We start from the raw sequence: 14,830 nt of genomic DNA, 5'->3' as shown, positions 1-14,830 counted from the left end.
TCAGTTCAACATCTGAAATCAAATCTTTGACTTGGTAAAAATATACCTGTCCCCTTTAATACTTTCCAAATTTGATTTATTAAACCCAACACATTTGTGCATTTATTTCCAGCTATGGTAAATTACAATATTCAGGTTTTGTTACACATCGAATGTCAACAACAACTGCCACACTTTAATTTACCTTCACATTTCAGAACGCGCCTTAGATTCTGGATCTCAGCATTCGATTTATGAGATTGATATTATTTCAAAAGACCATTAGTTGTAATAAACCATACCTGGGCTATGCAGCTTTAAACCAATTGCATCAATTATCATATTGACTGTAATTTTTCTTTATGATTCCTTCTCCTAACTGCGCCTTGGAACGCCTTTACAGTCCATTCATGCCTTAGAATTCCGCCAATTCTTCTATCTCGAATTATATACCTTGTGTCTTTAATAGGTTACGAACAAATCTGATTATATCACGGATTCTACAACCCGATTTAACCATAAAACTACTGTGACAAACTCATACTTCCGCAATCCAATTTTACTCACAGATCGACTGAATATGAATGTATACCTTTAAGTTCTTTTGCTGTTGCATAGTACCTCCTCTATCTCTGCTAGGATTGCAGTCGCTCCATTCTGTAAAACGTTAACACATTATAAGTATCAGCGCATACAACAGTTCGTTTAGATTTTCAAAAATGATTTCACCATTCCAGAAAATGAATTGCCACAGTCGTGGAATCAATCTCCTCTTGATTGATATTCGAACCAATCCTTTCTCTGAGATGATCGATTTTTCTCCGTCCTCTGTTCAAATGTTGACTTGGGTTCTGTGCCATCCTATTTTGTTCAACGTTGTAAGTCGACCACATCTAAGCCTGCAGCATAGACTTCAATCATAATTTCAATACAGCAAACACCCAATTGCTCCAATCGGTTTTTATATGCATCGATTTTTTTCAACAATCAATCCAAATTAATTACTGCAATATCCAACATTCAATGTCATTCAACCAAAAACGCCATGCACCCATACCATGACTTGTAACTTCCAGGAAAAAAGTTGTTCTATTTCCATTCTGGTGCTGGCTACAAACTATAGATTGATTTAAAATAGCCATTCAGAAATAAGCTCACACAGTAACAATTGTTATATAAATATCGATCTGTTCATTGCACACTTCCTTTAATCGAGTCTCCCATAGTAGATACTTCAATTCGAGCATATGCATTTAACCAGAATCCACACACATATTTTCTTGTTATTCTTCACAAAATTGGCATATCACTTTTCACAATTCACATACATAATTTACTCTAAAATCTCACTTCAAAAATCGAATATAAATTTCCTCAATCCATCAATCAAAATATATAATACGGAGCAATATTTCATATAAACAAAATGAGGCTACTTAGAAATTTATCTTTGGCCTGATATCCAACACTCATGGCCCTTTACAAATACTAAAGGCTTACAGCCTTGCTGTTCAAGCCTACTCTCAATCTCACAACCTCTCACAATCTTAATGTCTTGTTCTCTCAAAACCCCTTCCTATTTATACAATTTTAAAAAATGGTCTAATTAAATGCTCAGTCCCCTTAATATCTCAACAAATCCCTAAATCTCTCAACATCCCTAAAAGTTAGATTCTCATCTCTAAAACTTAGAAACTAATTCCAACTTAGGCTCCCTCATTAATTCTAAATAATCTAGAAACTAATTTCTCTCACATTTACAATTTCTCACAAATAATTAATTAATCACTCAAAATAATATTAATATTTACATGAAATTTTAATATTTCTTCAAAACATGAAACCCCCTAGCTTAGGTAAAATACAAGGTGTTTTTCGGAGATGATGCTCCTGCATCAGAGGAGAAGGTAGTTGTCGTAGTAATGTTTCACTGTTGGAACTAGTGGTTAGACATGCATGTTTTGTATGACTGGAACTTACACTTCTCAATATAACAAAGCCAACACGTTTCATGCATATGTTGTAGTATATTCTATGCTATCTAGTTTACTCTAAATGATATATGTATTTGTTTGCTCACACATGCATGTATGGAATATTTTGTATAAGTATGTATGAATCTTTCTTAAATGTGATGTTGGTTTAACCATCACTTTGGATTGTTCTCTAACTTGCTTTCTAGCTTGTGATGCATCTTCACTCGTGTGTTACCTTCCAATATGCATACTATTACATGTTTCTAAGGGGCGCAATCACCTCACCCTCAGTGTGTTATAACCGTTCATGCACCTTCCTTGACTTACTGCAACTGTCACAACCTTGCTACCAACAAGGACATCTTACTTTCGTCTATATGAAATCATGGTGAGGACATTACCGTACGATCCACTACTTTGACTCCTACACCAAATTCTGAGGTCTAATTGGGACTTCTTAGCGTGGAGAACCCCTTACATGTTGGCGGGTCCAACACCGCCAACATTTTAGCGCTAGAAGGAGGACCAAATGACAAGTTGGGTCCTCACATCTATTTTGAATCTCTACATATCTATCATGACTTAATACCAAGTTCCTCTTCTGGAGTGTATGTCTTATGGAAATGACTTCATTATCTCGAAAGAGCTCTTGGATAACTTGTCACATAGGAAATATGATGGCGGAGGCCACGTAGCCTTAGTTAGGCATGCGACCGAAGTTGTAGGCTCGTCTGAAATACATGGAGTCTTTGAAGAATACATGACCTGCGCGTTGTTCGTCTACACACTTGGAGGGCCCCTAATGGACTGGTGTGCTAGGCTGCCTGAAAAATCTATTCATTCTCTTGCTCATCGGGTCATAGAGATAGACCGTGATTTCAATCACTTTAACCATAAAGAACTTGATCAACAAATTATGAAATTACGAAAAGCACCTGATGAATTTGTTGATCAATTTTACACATGCTTTTGTAATCTTGAATACCGATTTCCCGAAGATGAAATTGATTGGGAATTTCTTGATCGAAGATTTGAGTATCTTCTTCACATATCCAAAACCCACTCATCACACTTCGGTGATGGAGCTGCACAATCATAGGAAAGCATAGTTATTGTCACAAGTGGTTGTCCGCCTTCACCTCATCAAACAACTCCACCACTATAGAGTGATGTGGCAGATCATGCACTCACATCTGTTGAACTATCACATCCTCCCACCCCACCCACTCTTGATATTTATGCAGATTTGGCTTGCAATCTTGTTGGTTGTCACATGGATTCGTTCCCTCAACCTCCATCCCCGCATTCTATTGATCCTCCGGATTGTACTGTCTCATGTTCTCCCATTCTGGACTCCTCGCCTATTGTGAATGACGATCAAGTTGTCGACATAGTTGGTGTTATGTAGCCCACCTATGCAATCATTCATAAGGAGTGTGTGCGGGAATCTAAAGAAGAACCCGTGGTGAAGGATGACTCCCTTCCAGTTGCACCTTATCTGCTTTATCCTGACATCCCTTGTGACTCTGCCACTACTAATTTTCTCTGTGAAAACCCATTTCTGGATGTTTCTACTTCCAATCATTCACATGACACGTCAGATGTTAGTATGTTATTATAGTGCAAAGAGGACACATTTTCCTCCGAAAATCCATCCAATTTTTCATCTGTCATTTCGGAGAACACAAAGGGTGAACATCTTTACTTCTCATCTACCCATCTGCCTGATTCATCAGATCATGAGGATGTTGAAAAACATCCTGAATTTTCTGATCTTTGTTGTCATGATCTCTCTACTTCTTCATCTGATCACGATGTTGATTCAATTGTCGTTAATTTGTCTAAGACATTTATCTATGATGATCTATCTGTCAGCGAAGTTGAAACCCCACAGACTATCGAGGCACTTCAGCCTAAGCTAATGGTTACGTCAGGGCCTCGCTTTCCTGAGGTTGGTTTCACTTCCAATAAGGAAATTGTTGAAACACTCAAGGCTCCTCATCACTCTCTTCTTTGCATTGAAGATAAACCAAACACCCAGATTTGGCTTCGTCTACTCGAACTACATGATCCCATCGCTCATCCATTGGAGGAATCTTACACAACAAGCACACATGCACAACGTAAGTGGTCTACCTTTCTCACATTTTCTTGCATGTCACAGTCAAGGGACTTCATACACTCAACATCTCCACACAATGTAGTACAACACCATGGAAAGTCCACAGAGTGCATGTCATGCACTTTCACTCATCTTTGTTCTGTGGTAGCTTTTAAGCTGGAAGTGTGTCTGCGTTCATTGTTATATATTTCATGCTTGCTGGTTTTCATAACTGCAATGTTCACAAACCATGCCTTCACCAACATGGGTCAACCAATGCGCCTGTGGCTGCATTGGAAGTATCACTTCACGTGAGATGACCCATGCGTTGTTAGCTTAGGAGTAGGAGTAGTGTTTCCTTTCGGGCTATTTTCTTGCATGTATGTTTTCTCCTTTCTTTGTGTGTTTGTTTTCTTGCTTGTTTGTTTGCTTAGCCGCTTTTCTTTCACATTTTCTTCTGCTTCTACTTTTTTTTCTATTTGTTGCTTGTTTCACGCTCGTAGGCTAGTTTTGCATGAAACCATGTATGATTCTTGAAACAAGCTAGGTAAAGTACAAGAGGACTTGTAAAGATATCAACATTTGGTTATCTGTTGTCCGCTCTCTTATGTAAGAACTTGTTATCTTTAGTCCATGATACATCAATGGAAAATACGTATTGTTCTAAGTGAACCTTGGTTAAAACATAATTCTTACGCGCTAACTAGTATCACCTATTCTAGTCAGTTGATTTTGGATTAATCCTTGTCAGCACAGTCAAGTAGAGTAAGGTGAGGGGGAGAAGCTTAACAAACATGCCAGAAGTATACATAAACTACTTCTTTGAAGGAACAACCTATTCTTCTTTCAATAAGTCGGCATCCCTCTTCCTCCTTCGAAATGAATAAGTGTTATGAAAAGTTATGAAGATGAAAAGTGAAAAAAATGAAAAAGTAAAAAAAGTTTGAAAAAATGAAAAATGAATAAGGAAAAAGAAGAGAAAGGTTTCCTGCGCAGAGAGGTGATGCAAGTAACTCTATCGAGGTACTAACCAAGCTTGCTAACAATGGAGCCATGCTTGTGTCTCTACGTGACTCTGTTGGGGTACTGTCTAGGCCTGGTAGAAGCGGAGCAACACCAGAGATGAAACTAAGACTCTGAAGACTATACTGCTTGTGCACCAATATATCCCTCAACCCCAATCGAAATAACTGTGTTGACTTGGCTTGGAATGTGTATCAATCGACCAAGAGCTTGGCAGATGCTACATCTTATAGTCAAGCAAGTGAGGAAACCAAGACGAATTGAGAATTGAACAATACTTCTAGAGGTGTTAGACTTTCTTTTCAGAAACAAGGTCCATTGAGAGAGCTGGAGTTCTACCAGTGTGTTGCCAAGTGCTGTAGTTGCTACAAAACACTCCAAAATTTTGCCTTAGTTTCATTTTGGAGCCTACCTACCAACCTTTCACAACAACATGTCTTGCCTTGTCAAGTACACAAGATTGAGTGATTTTCTGGCAGAATGATAGCCTATCCATCAAAGCTTGTTGCATCCCCCTCATAAGATGCTTCATCAAACTTGGTCCAACTACAGGCTGAGAAAATCCCTCAAGAAATTGTGCAATTCTAGAGGGAAACCAACCGTCCATCCAGAAATTATGCAATTCTATATGGCAGCCTACTCGGCTCCAGAATTGTGCAAATCTACATGTCACTATTCATTGGAAAAATTGTGCAATTCCTCCTAGTAGGGAAGCTCAACATAGAAATTGCGCAATCTTGGTAGCAGTTAGCTTCTCTGCCCAAAAATTGCACAATGCCTCTAGGAAGCCATCCCATCTCCCTCCCAGAAATGCACATTCTTTATTCCCAGCTGAGTAGTTGAGTTGACTGGTTTCCTCTAGGATCGAGCAAAACTAATTTGCATGAATGGGTTGCTCCTCCCAAGGAAGCATGCAAATGAATCCCTTGATTCAGGGATCTACTTTAGTAAGAAGAGGTTGCATGCAAAGATCATTTCAAAGACCTCCCACCAAGTGTCGCTCTTCCTATATTTGTGGCATGTGTGTTGCATATTCACATCGACATTGTAGCTATGACATCCCACATTGCATCTAGGAGTCATTGGCACATTAAACTTAGTTGTCTTAGGCAAGACAATGTTCATGACTTGCATTGTGTTTCTGTCGCTTTTTGTGTTTTTCTTTGTGTGAGTGTTGTTTGCTTGATTTCACTGAGAGCTTGTTGTTTTTTACATCCATACTAGCTTGTACTAGCACCATTTTTAGTTTTCGTTAACATCTCACTGTTGTCGTGTGCATGGAACTATTTTTGCATGGATGGTCACTGTTGCAGCAACTCGCTTCACAAAATTTCATGCTTTCCTGTTTCCTGAATCATGCACTTGTTTGCATGAATGATCATTCACTCTTGTTTGCAATCATCTCATCATGCATTCAAACTTCACATGCTTTCATTCGCCCATCAGCCGGATTGGGCTGCCTTGGCCCAGAGCGTGCCTTGTCTTACTAGCACTGTGCATTTCCAGAAGAGAAGGCTCTTCCTTCCTTCCAGAAATTATGCCAGTTTAACCAAGCACTAACCTCCAGGCTTGAATTGCACAATTCTTGGAGGTCGTGTCCTGTTGGCTCTAGAAACTGCGCAATGCAGTTTGCTAGTTGCATGTCACTACTGACTAAAATTGCACATTTCATAGTTTCAGTACTCAACAAGGAATTTGGACTGTGCATTGTGCAATTCCAACAGTCAGTCAACCTCTTGATAGCCCAGACTATGCCTTATGGAGTTTTAGCAGTCAGTCTCCCGACCTCTTGGAAGAATTTTCGCGACCTTCATCATCAGTCACACATGTATGTTGCAAGTCATCTCTCAAGTTCGTTTTGGTTTTTGACTGATAGATTACTTTCCATGAGTGTTTCCATGTCTCTAGGTATCGCAAGTGTTCATCTGCCTCTCAGTATCATAGGTACAATGGTTTCGAGGAGAGCATAGTTGAAGACACCGTTTAGAGCACACTTGGGGATGCATTTGATCAAGTGTTTATGAACTTGCCTACCCACGAAGACATCAAGTTGTTCGTAGACAAGGACATCAAGGTATGATGGAAAAAACAGTGCAACAAGAAGCACCATGAATAGTAGCTGAAGGCAACATACCAGATGCAATGAACACAAGAGGAAGGTTGTTGAAAACATAGAGGCAGAACAAAGTTGCAAACTCAAGCAAATTTGCTTTTGATGACAACAACTTTAGAGACTCACATTGTGAGGTGATGATGCGACATGAAGATTGAAAAAAGGCAGAGAACGGAATAAGGAAGGAGTTGCATGTGCTGAAGCAGAAACTCAAGGAAGAACAAGAGCTGCATAGAAGAGAGAATGAGTTGCAGTAGTAACAGGTACAGCAGGGGGCAAAACATGCACTCACGGATGAAACTGTGCCTGTGCAAGTTATAGATCCATCCCAGCAGCTGGCACGGAGCAGACTAGGTGAGCAGTTTTGTTGATCTCATGCAAGGGAATGCAGTAGCGTGCATGTCATTGTGCGTACGTATGCGATCCCACCCATTCAATACACTCACTAAGGCAAAGGAAAGAAGCAAGTCCGACTGGAGCTGAACATGTAGTTGACAGTTGATGCGCATGACCACCAGCACACATTAGAAGATTAACATGGACACTATGCATTAGTGTGTTGTCGGTTCGGCCACACCAAGAAGACCATGCACATGCTAGCAAACGAGTTAGATGGATGAGCCATACCAATGCACTCAGATGCAATGGAGGAAAGAGTTTGCTTCAACAAGATGTCACCACAGAGTGCATGCACACCATCATGGATGACCAAGCTTGGCATCAGCTCACCTCCTTCAAGATCACAAGCATGTCAAAGAGTTGGTCTCACCACAACAGACCTAGTGCCAGTGATGTCTTACATGGCTTGCTCAAGCCATTTTGTCTCACATGAGCACATGTGCATTGTAATGTAACATCTTGTCAAGTGGAAGTTCAAGTGTCGATAGTTGGATGTAAGAGTCATAGAGTAGATGAAGAGTCATGAGCGTAGTTGAACTATCACAAAGGGGAATGTCAAGGGTCACCCCACCCTTTGCTATAAATAGAACCTCATAACTCATTGTAGAGGCTTTTGGTCAGCCAAGCTTCTGATAATACTATCTTGGAGAGAGCTTGGGCAGTATTGTAATGAGCCTTGGCTTCTCCATTGCGCAAAGCTAGTATATCTCTTTGGAGGAGTAGGTGGTTGTGGCTATAATGTTTCGTTGTTGGAACTAGTGGTTAGACATGGATGTATTGTATGATTGGAGCTTACACTTCTTAATATAATAGAGCCAGCACATTTCTTGCATATGTTGTACTGTATTCTATACTATCTAGTTTACTCTGAATGATATATGTATTTGTTTGCTCATGCATGCATGTATGGACTAGTCTATATAAGTATGTATGAATATTTATGAAATGTGTTGTTAGTTTAACCATCACTTTGGATTTATTGCTAAATTTCTTTCCAACTTGTGATGCATCTTCGCTCGTGTGTTCCCTTCCAAGCCGTGTACTATTACAAGTTTCCAAGAGGTGCACTCACCTCACCCTTAGTGTGTTAGAACCTCTCATGCACCTTCCTTGGCTTACTGCAGCTGTCACACCCTTGCTACCAATAGGGACATGTTACTTACCTCTGTTCGAAATCGCGGTCAAGGCATCACTGTACGACCCACTGCCAGGACTTCTACACCAAATGGTCTAAGGTCTAATTGGGACTTCTTACCAGAGAGATCCCCTTACATGTTGACGGGTCCAACACCATTAACAGTATCAAAGATAAGTATCTCTTCTAGAACTCACATAAAAATGATCTATCACTAGTTGCCGAAGGAAGAAGGGGGATGAAATGCCAAGGAACAAAGTGTCGGAAAAAGGAAGAACTTAACTTCTTCTTGGAGGATATTCTTGTCAAGGGTCTAGGGTTTGGCATTGATCAATAAGAAGATTCAATAAGAGAAATTTATGAAAGGGTTTTCCTCTCTAAGAGAGAGCTTTTGCCCTGGCAGAGAGCCAATATCTTTTGTTCTTGCTTCTTGTGTTTTGGTATCAGTTTGATGAACTAAACACACATACAATAATAATAAGTGAAGAAGATCAATCTAACAAGTTAAATTGCAAAAGTTCTTCACAAATTGTTATCAAGTAAAGAAGAATCCTACTATATCTAATTTCCCTACATTATTCAACAAAGAAAACTCCATATCAATAGGGGAATATTGAGGTGAAAAATGTGTCTCCTAAGGAAAATATTAAAATAATAGCTAAAATAATCAAATAAGAGTTATGATTTCTTAAAGAAAAAGAAAAGAAACTACTTTTTCTATTGTATTTTTAGCTTATCTCCTTATATGCTTACTTAAATGTCAAGTGTAGACACTCATTGGATGTAAAATTAAATTCCACATCCAACGCATACCCACTCTACTTGCTTATATGGAGACCCACATTGAAAAATATTGAAGATAAATAAAAAAAAAAACATGTTTCAACCCAATTTTTTAATGTATATTCAACTTTTTTCGATGTGGGTATTCTCTAAAGCATGAAAAGTGGGTACTTGTTGGATGTGGAATTTAATTCTGCATCCAATGGGTGTCTATGCTTCAAATTTGAATAAATAGATGAGGAGATAAACCAAAAATACAATTGAAAGAAGTATCTTTCTGCCTTTCCCTCCAAAATATTTTCCCCTTGAGATGACACCATCATCTTGAATATTATTGGTTCTTTTAAAGTTATTTTTGTTAGTACATTTTTTATTTTTAGGCACATTTTTACCTCAAAATTCCACTAATGAGTGTTAAAACCCAAGGACACCACACCTTATAGGCCTTATCTATTTTGATAATTGACCATGCCAAACCAAGTCTATTCCATCCCGAGTCTAGACCCGTGGTGACTTAACAATTTCTGCTCCTTATAAATGTAAAGGTACCCATACATGTCAAGGCTCACCTAAATATGACCTAAATACAAGCCTATTTCAACCTTAGTAACTCATAGGGTATTTCTAATTTTTCCTCAAGTGCTTAGGGCTTCAACCAAGATTCTTATAAGAGCTTGGTCAGACCCAAGATATGCATGGACACCAAAATTCACGTAGATACATCAACATAATGAAATCCAATCATTAACCATAATTAGAACACATCCATGACAATGTAAACCTTCCTTTGACACAAAAAACATGTTCGATCTAAATGGATGGCTATTGTACTTTGTATTTCCAGCTATAGTAGCACCAAAAACATGGTAAATCTAAATGGATGGCTATTGTACTTTGCATTTCCAACCATAGTAGCACCAAACCTATGCAACAGAGGTCATGAAAAAGTTCATCATGCCTCTAAAAATACCCATGCATAAATTCATTATTTTATTCACTGCCCCAAGAGTCAGGAACACAACAATCAGTTACACACACAATAAGGACTCGTCTTAACTCATAACTAAACTACAAATAGACCTTTAGCATCAAAACCATGTAATACTCAACCATAGAGATCTTATAATAGTTATATAAATTAAACCATCGAATTTCACACACACCATAGCAGCTCCACTAAGTCCTTAAGAATAATCATAAATGATGTTATAGCCAATAATATATCAATAGTTATACAGATCTAATAATCGCTCATATCATGAGTATAAATATGCAATACATGTCATTACAAACACATATGGAATATTCATTCCTTTATCAATAGCATTGATATTCTCTTCATTATAAAAAAAAAGACACTTATTATTCAAGTGAAACAAACATAAAAAAAGGTACAATTAAGCAACTTATATTAATTGTTAAATGACTAGCATCTTAGAGAGGGACTTCAACTCCCCCCCCACCCCACAATGATAGGCCAATTGCATTACTGTTCTTTCTTATAGTTAACCTCCCCTTAGCCAGATTCAAAATCTGAGGAGTGCAGTGCTCAAGGGAAATTCACACTAGTCATTTACAACATGTGGGAATCCAAAGCATGCAGTGCCTCCATATACAATCTAGCAAGAGTCTAGAGAACATGGTGTCTTCACCCAAAACTATCACTTCACGGAATCTAAAGCACATAGTGCCTCCACCTCCAATCTTGCAGTTATCCAAAGAACACAATCTTTCCACCAACCAATCATTTATAGGAATCCAGAGCACACAATTTCTCCACCTGAATCACACTGAAGGAATCTAGAACCCACAGTGGCTCCACTTATAGTCTGGTAGGAATCCATACCACATGATGCCTCCACATGATAACTTTCATGGGAATCGAGCGTCCACCTTTAGGGTCTCAACTTGTCATACACCAAGACAATTTCTAGAGTTCCTAGTGTCTCCATATGCTAATTAGGAGTCCATATTTCATTGTTTCTCTAACTTATGAAAACCACAAATTTATCCTAAGCTCCCATGGATCTGTTACAGTGCTTCCTAAGCACTACTACTATGAAATATTTTTGTTTTTGCACTATTATTGTGCTTAAATACTTCATTCCTTTCTCAACGAACTTGTTGATACTGCATTTACAACTATTCTTGTCTGTGTGCTCTCCATGTGATAGTATTCCTCTCAACTCCCTTCTTCCTTTCCATGTTAGGCTCTCACTTGTCTCATTTTCTGTAGCATGTTGACTAAATCCAACACATCTCACAAGGGTAGGAATGGATCATCCTCTTATCCATACACATTTTAATATATGTAACAGTTTTTCATTCAATTCATCAGGGAGATAGGTGTTCAATTAAATGCCACTTTTAAGCTTGGTTATTTCCCAAAGAAATTCTGTTATGAAACCAGCTTACAAAAAGATAGAAAAGATAGATCAATACCTTAGAATTCAGCCTCTTCAAGGGGGCAACCTCCTTTACATTACACAAATGAATGATTCCTTGATGATTCAAATGACAAGACCTCCTTTTTATATATAGGAGTCTAAGGGGTCATAATATAATCAGAGCCGACATAACAATAATAATGTAAGGGCACAATAATAATAATAGTGGGCTTCTATGGGGCACAATAATAACAATAGTGTGCATCTATGGGGACTACATGGGTACAACAATGTAATAAGGGGGTTGTACTAATAACAATAAGGGGTTACACTAGTAGTATTGGGGTCTAACATGCCCCTCTCCTTCAAAAAGTGTTGTCCTCAATGCTTGAGTAGTTCTTGATGCTTCTATATAAAATTCGTGTCGTCCCATGTGAAATCTTCAATAGGTAAGTTCTTCCACTTGATGAGATGCTTTGAAATTGATTGATTTCGTAGCTGTCGACTTCTCGGTTCTGTAAATGCTTTAGGTTCCAATATGATTTTTCCTTCCTTGTCAAGTTCTGGCAATATTGTTGGAACTGGGATATTCGGCAACTTTTGAATGAGTTCCCACCCTGCTTCACCATTCTTCCATTCATACCTTCCTTTTTTTATCAAATTTGGTTGGATAATTGTACCAACCTCTACCATTTCTGCAACCATATGTTCAATTTCACTCCTTTGGGCATATGGATATCTATAAGGCTTGACGTTTGGAGGAACGCATCCTTGAATAAAATGAATAGCATGATCATGATCACGAATACATGGAGACCTTTGGGAGTCTCAAATACCTTGGAATGATTGTCCAAGACTTTTTGGAGATCTGGAGAAATACATGATTTTGATGTGCGAACAGTTAGCAAACATAATTGTGCAATTACGCCTCATTATTCTTTCTTTAGAAACTTTTTCATTCTGTCAGAGTTGATTATCTTTCCTGGTTTCCCTGTGATACCCATTAATTCAACTTCCTTTCCTTCCAAAGAAAATTTCATGAAGTTCTTGAAAATTAAACACTGTTGTACCCAAGGATTGTAGCCATTGGACTCCTAGTACAACATCAGCACTACCCATTGGAATGGAAAACATTTGGCTATTCAACAAATATTCTCCCATGGATAGCTTGATGTTATGGCACTTTTCAGAGAAATTTATGGTTCCTCCACTTACAACCATCACATGACACTCTGGTACTGGATATAGGAAGCAATTCAATTCTTTTGCTACCTTACAATGAATACAATTATGGGTACTTCCTGAATCAATCAACACTCTTACCTTTTTCTTCTTGATTTGTCCTTCTATCATGATGGTTTGAGGAGTGGTAATTCCAGCCAATGCATTACAAGATATGGTTGGATTCATTTCTTCTTTATCTAGGCTCTGTTCCTAGAGTATATCCTATTCTTTTGACCTTTCTTGCTCCTTTTCTTCTTCCTCCTCACAATCTATGTAGAATAATTTCTTCTCAGCACACTTATGACCTTTAGTTTATTTGCTATCACAACTGTAACAAAGCCCTTTTGCTCTTTTTTCTTCCAATTGTTGTGGTGTTTCTCTAAAGAAGGTGTTGCTCTTTGTATCCTCATAATGTGCTATCATTTCCTCTATGAAAATTGACCACGTAACAAGTTGTTTAGGAGAACAAAGCCCTTTATACCATAAAAATTGTTCTGGTTCTAAATATGAAGATGCAATACATACCTTTTGTAATAGTGTTACACCATGTAGATCAAAATATTGCTCTATCTGAAGTATCCAATTGACCGGATCCTTGCCATCAAACTTCCTCATATCGCCTTTTCTTGATTTTAGGAGCTCAATTTTGAAATGACTATAACTCTGTAATTTCGGTTCTTCCAATTCTGAAATTGCGACCTGCAGTAGCCCTTTGTTTCCTCTTTCCAATTCCACCAGCCTGATCAAAATTAGATTCTCCAAGAAAGAGTTATGCACAATCTCCCAGGATGACCTTATTATACACCTTTTCAAAATAGTGAACTTGTATGACTTGCCATGTGTCACTGTTTTGACCTTCGGATCTGAAAAATACACACCAAAAGCTACAGTCTGTCCTCTTTCTGTAACTTCTGATGAAATTTCAATCTGATGCTCAGAGAGAAAGTTATGACAATTTTCCCAAGGTGGCCTGTTTGGAATGTAATTCGGGAGTCTACAAAAACCCTACATTCCTCAGACTATATCTCGGAAAATTTAGTGAGACAGGATATGAATTTCAGAGCCAAAGTTCAAATCTATTTCATTTCAAATGGGTTTTTTTTCTTAGCTTCTGAAAATTTGTAGCGAAATAGTTATAGCGAAAATCCCACAATGACCTATTTGGAGCAGCGAAACCCTAGAATCCACAACTCTGATACCAAATGTTATGAAACTAGCTTACAAAAAGATAGAAAAGATAGATCGACGCCTTAGAATTTAGCCTCTTCGAGGGGGCAACCTCCTATAAATTACACAAATGAATTATTCCTTGATGATTCAAATGACAAGACCTCCTTTCTATATATAGGAGTCTAAGGGGTCATAATATAATCAGAGCCGACATAACAATCATAATGTAAGGGCACAATAATAACAATAGTGGGCTTCTATGGGGCACAATAATAACAGTAGTGGGCATCTATGGGGACTACATGGGTACAACAATATAATAAGGGGGTTGTACTAATAACAATAAGGGGTTACACTAATAGTATAGGGGCCTAACAAATTCCCAAGTAGATTCTTCTCCTATAACTCTAAATTTGTGTTCTCTCTCTCAGTCGAACCATTCTTTATATTCAAAAAAATATTTACAATTTTACATAAAAATATTTATAAGAGGGGTAACCGAAAAGGGTTGTTATAGATCCCACCCCCTTAGAGTAACAC

This window comes from Pinus tabuliformis, chromosome 4_1 (genome assembly GCF_031772625.1).
Source record: "Pinus tabuliformis cultivar Carrire ecotype Pingquan chromosome 4_1, CPIR1, whole genome shotgun sequence".
In the NCBI taxonomy this organism is placed as follows: domain Eukaryota; kingdom Viridiplantae; phylum Streptophyta; class Pinopsida; order Pinales; family Pinaceae; genus Pinus; species Pinus tabuliformis.
The sequence above is the reverse complement of the archived record's forward strand: the minus strand, read 5'-3'. Positions refer to the sequence as shown.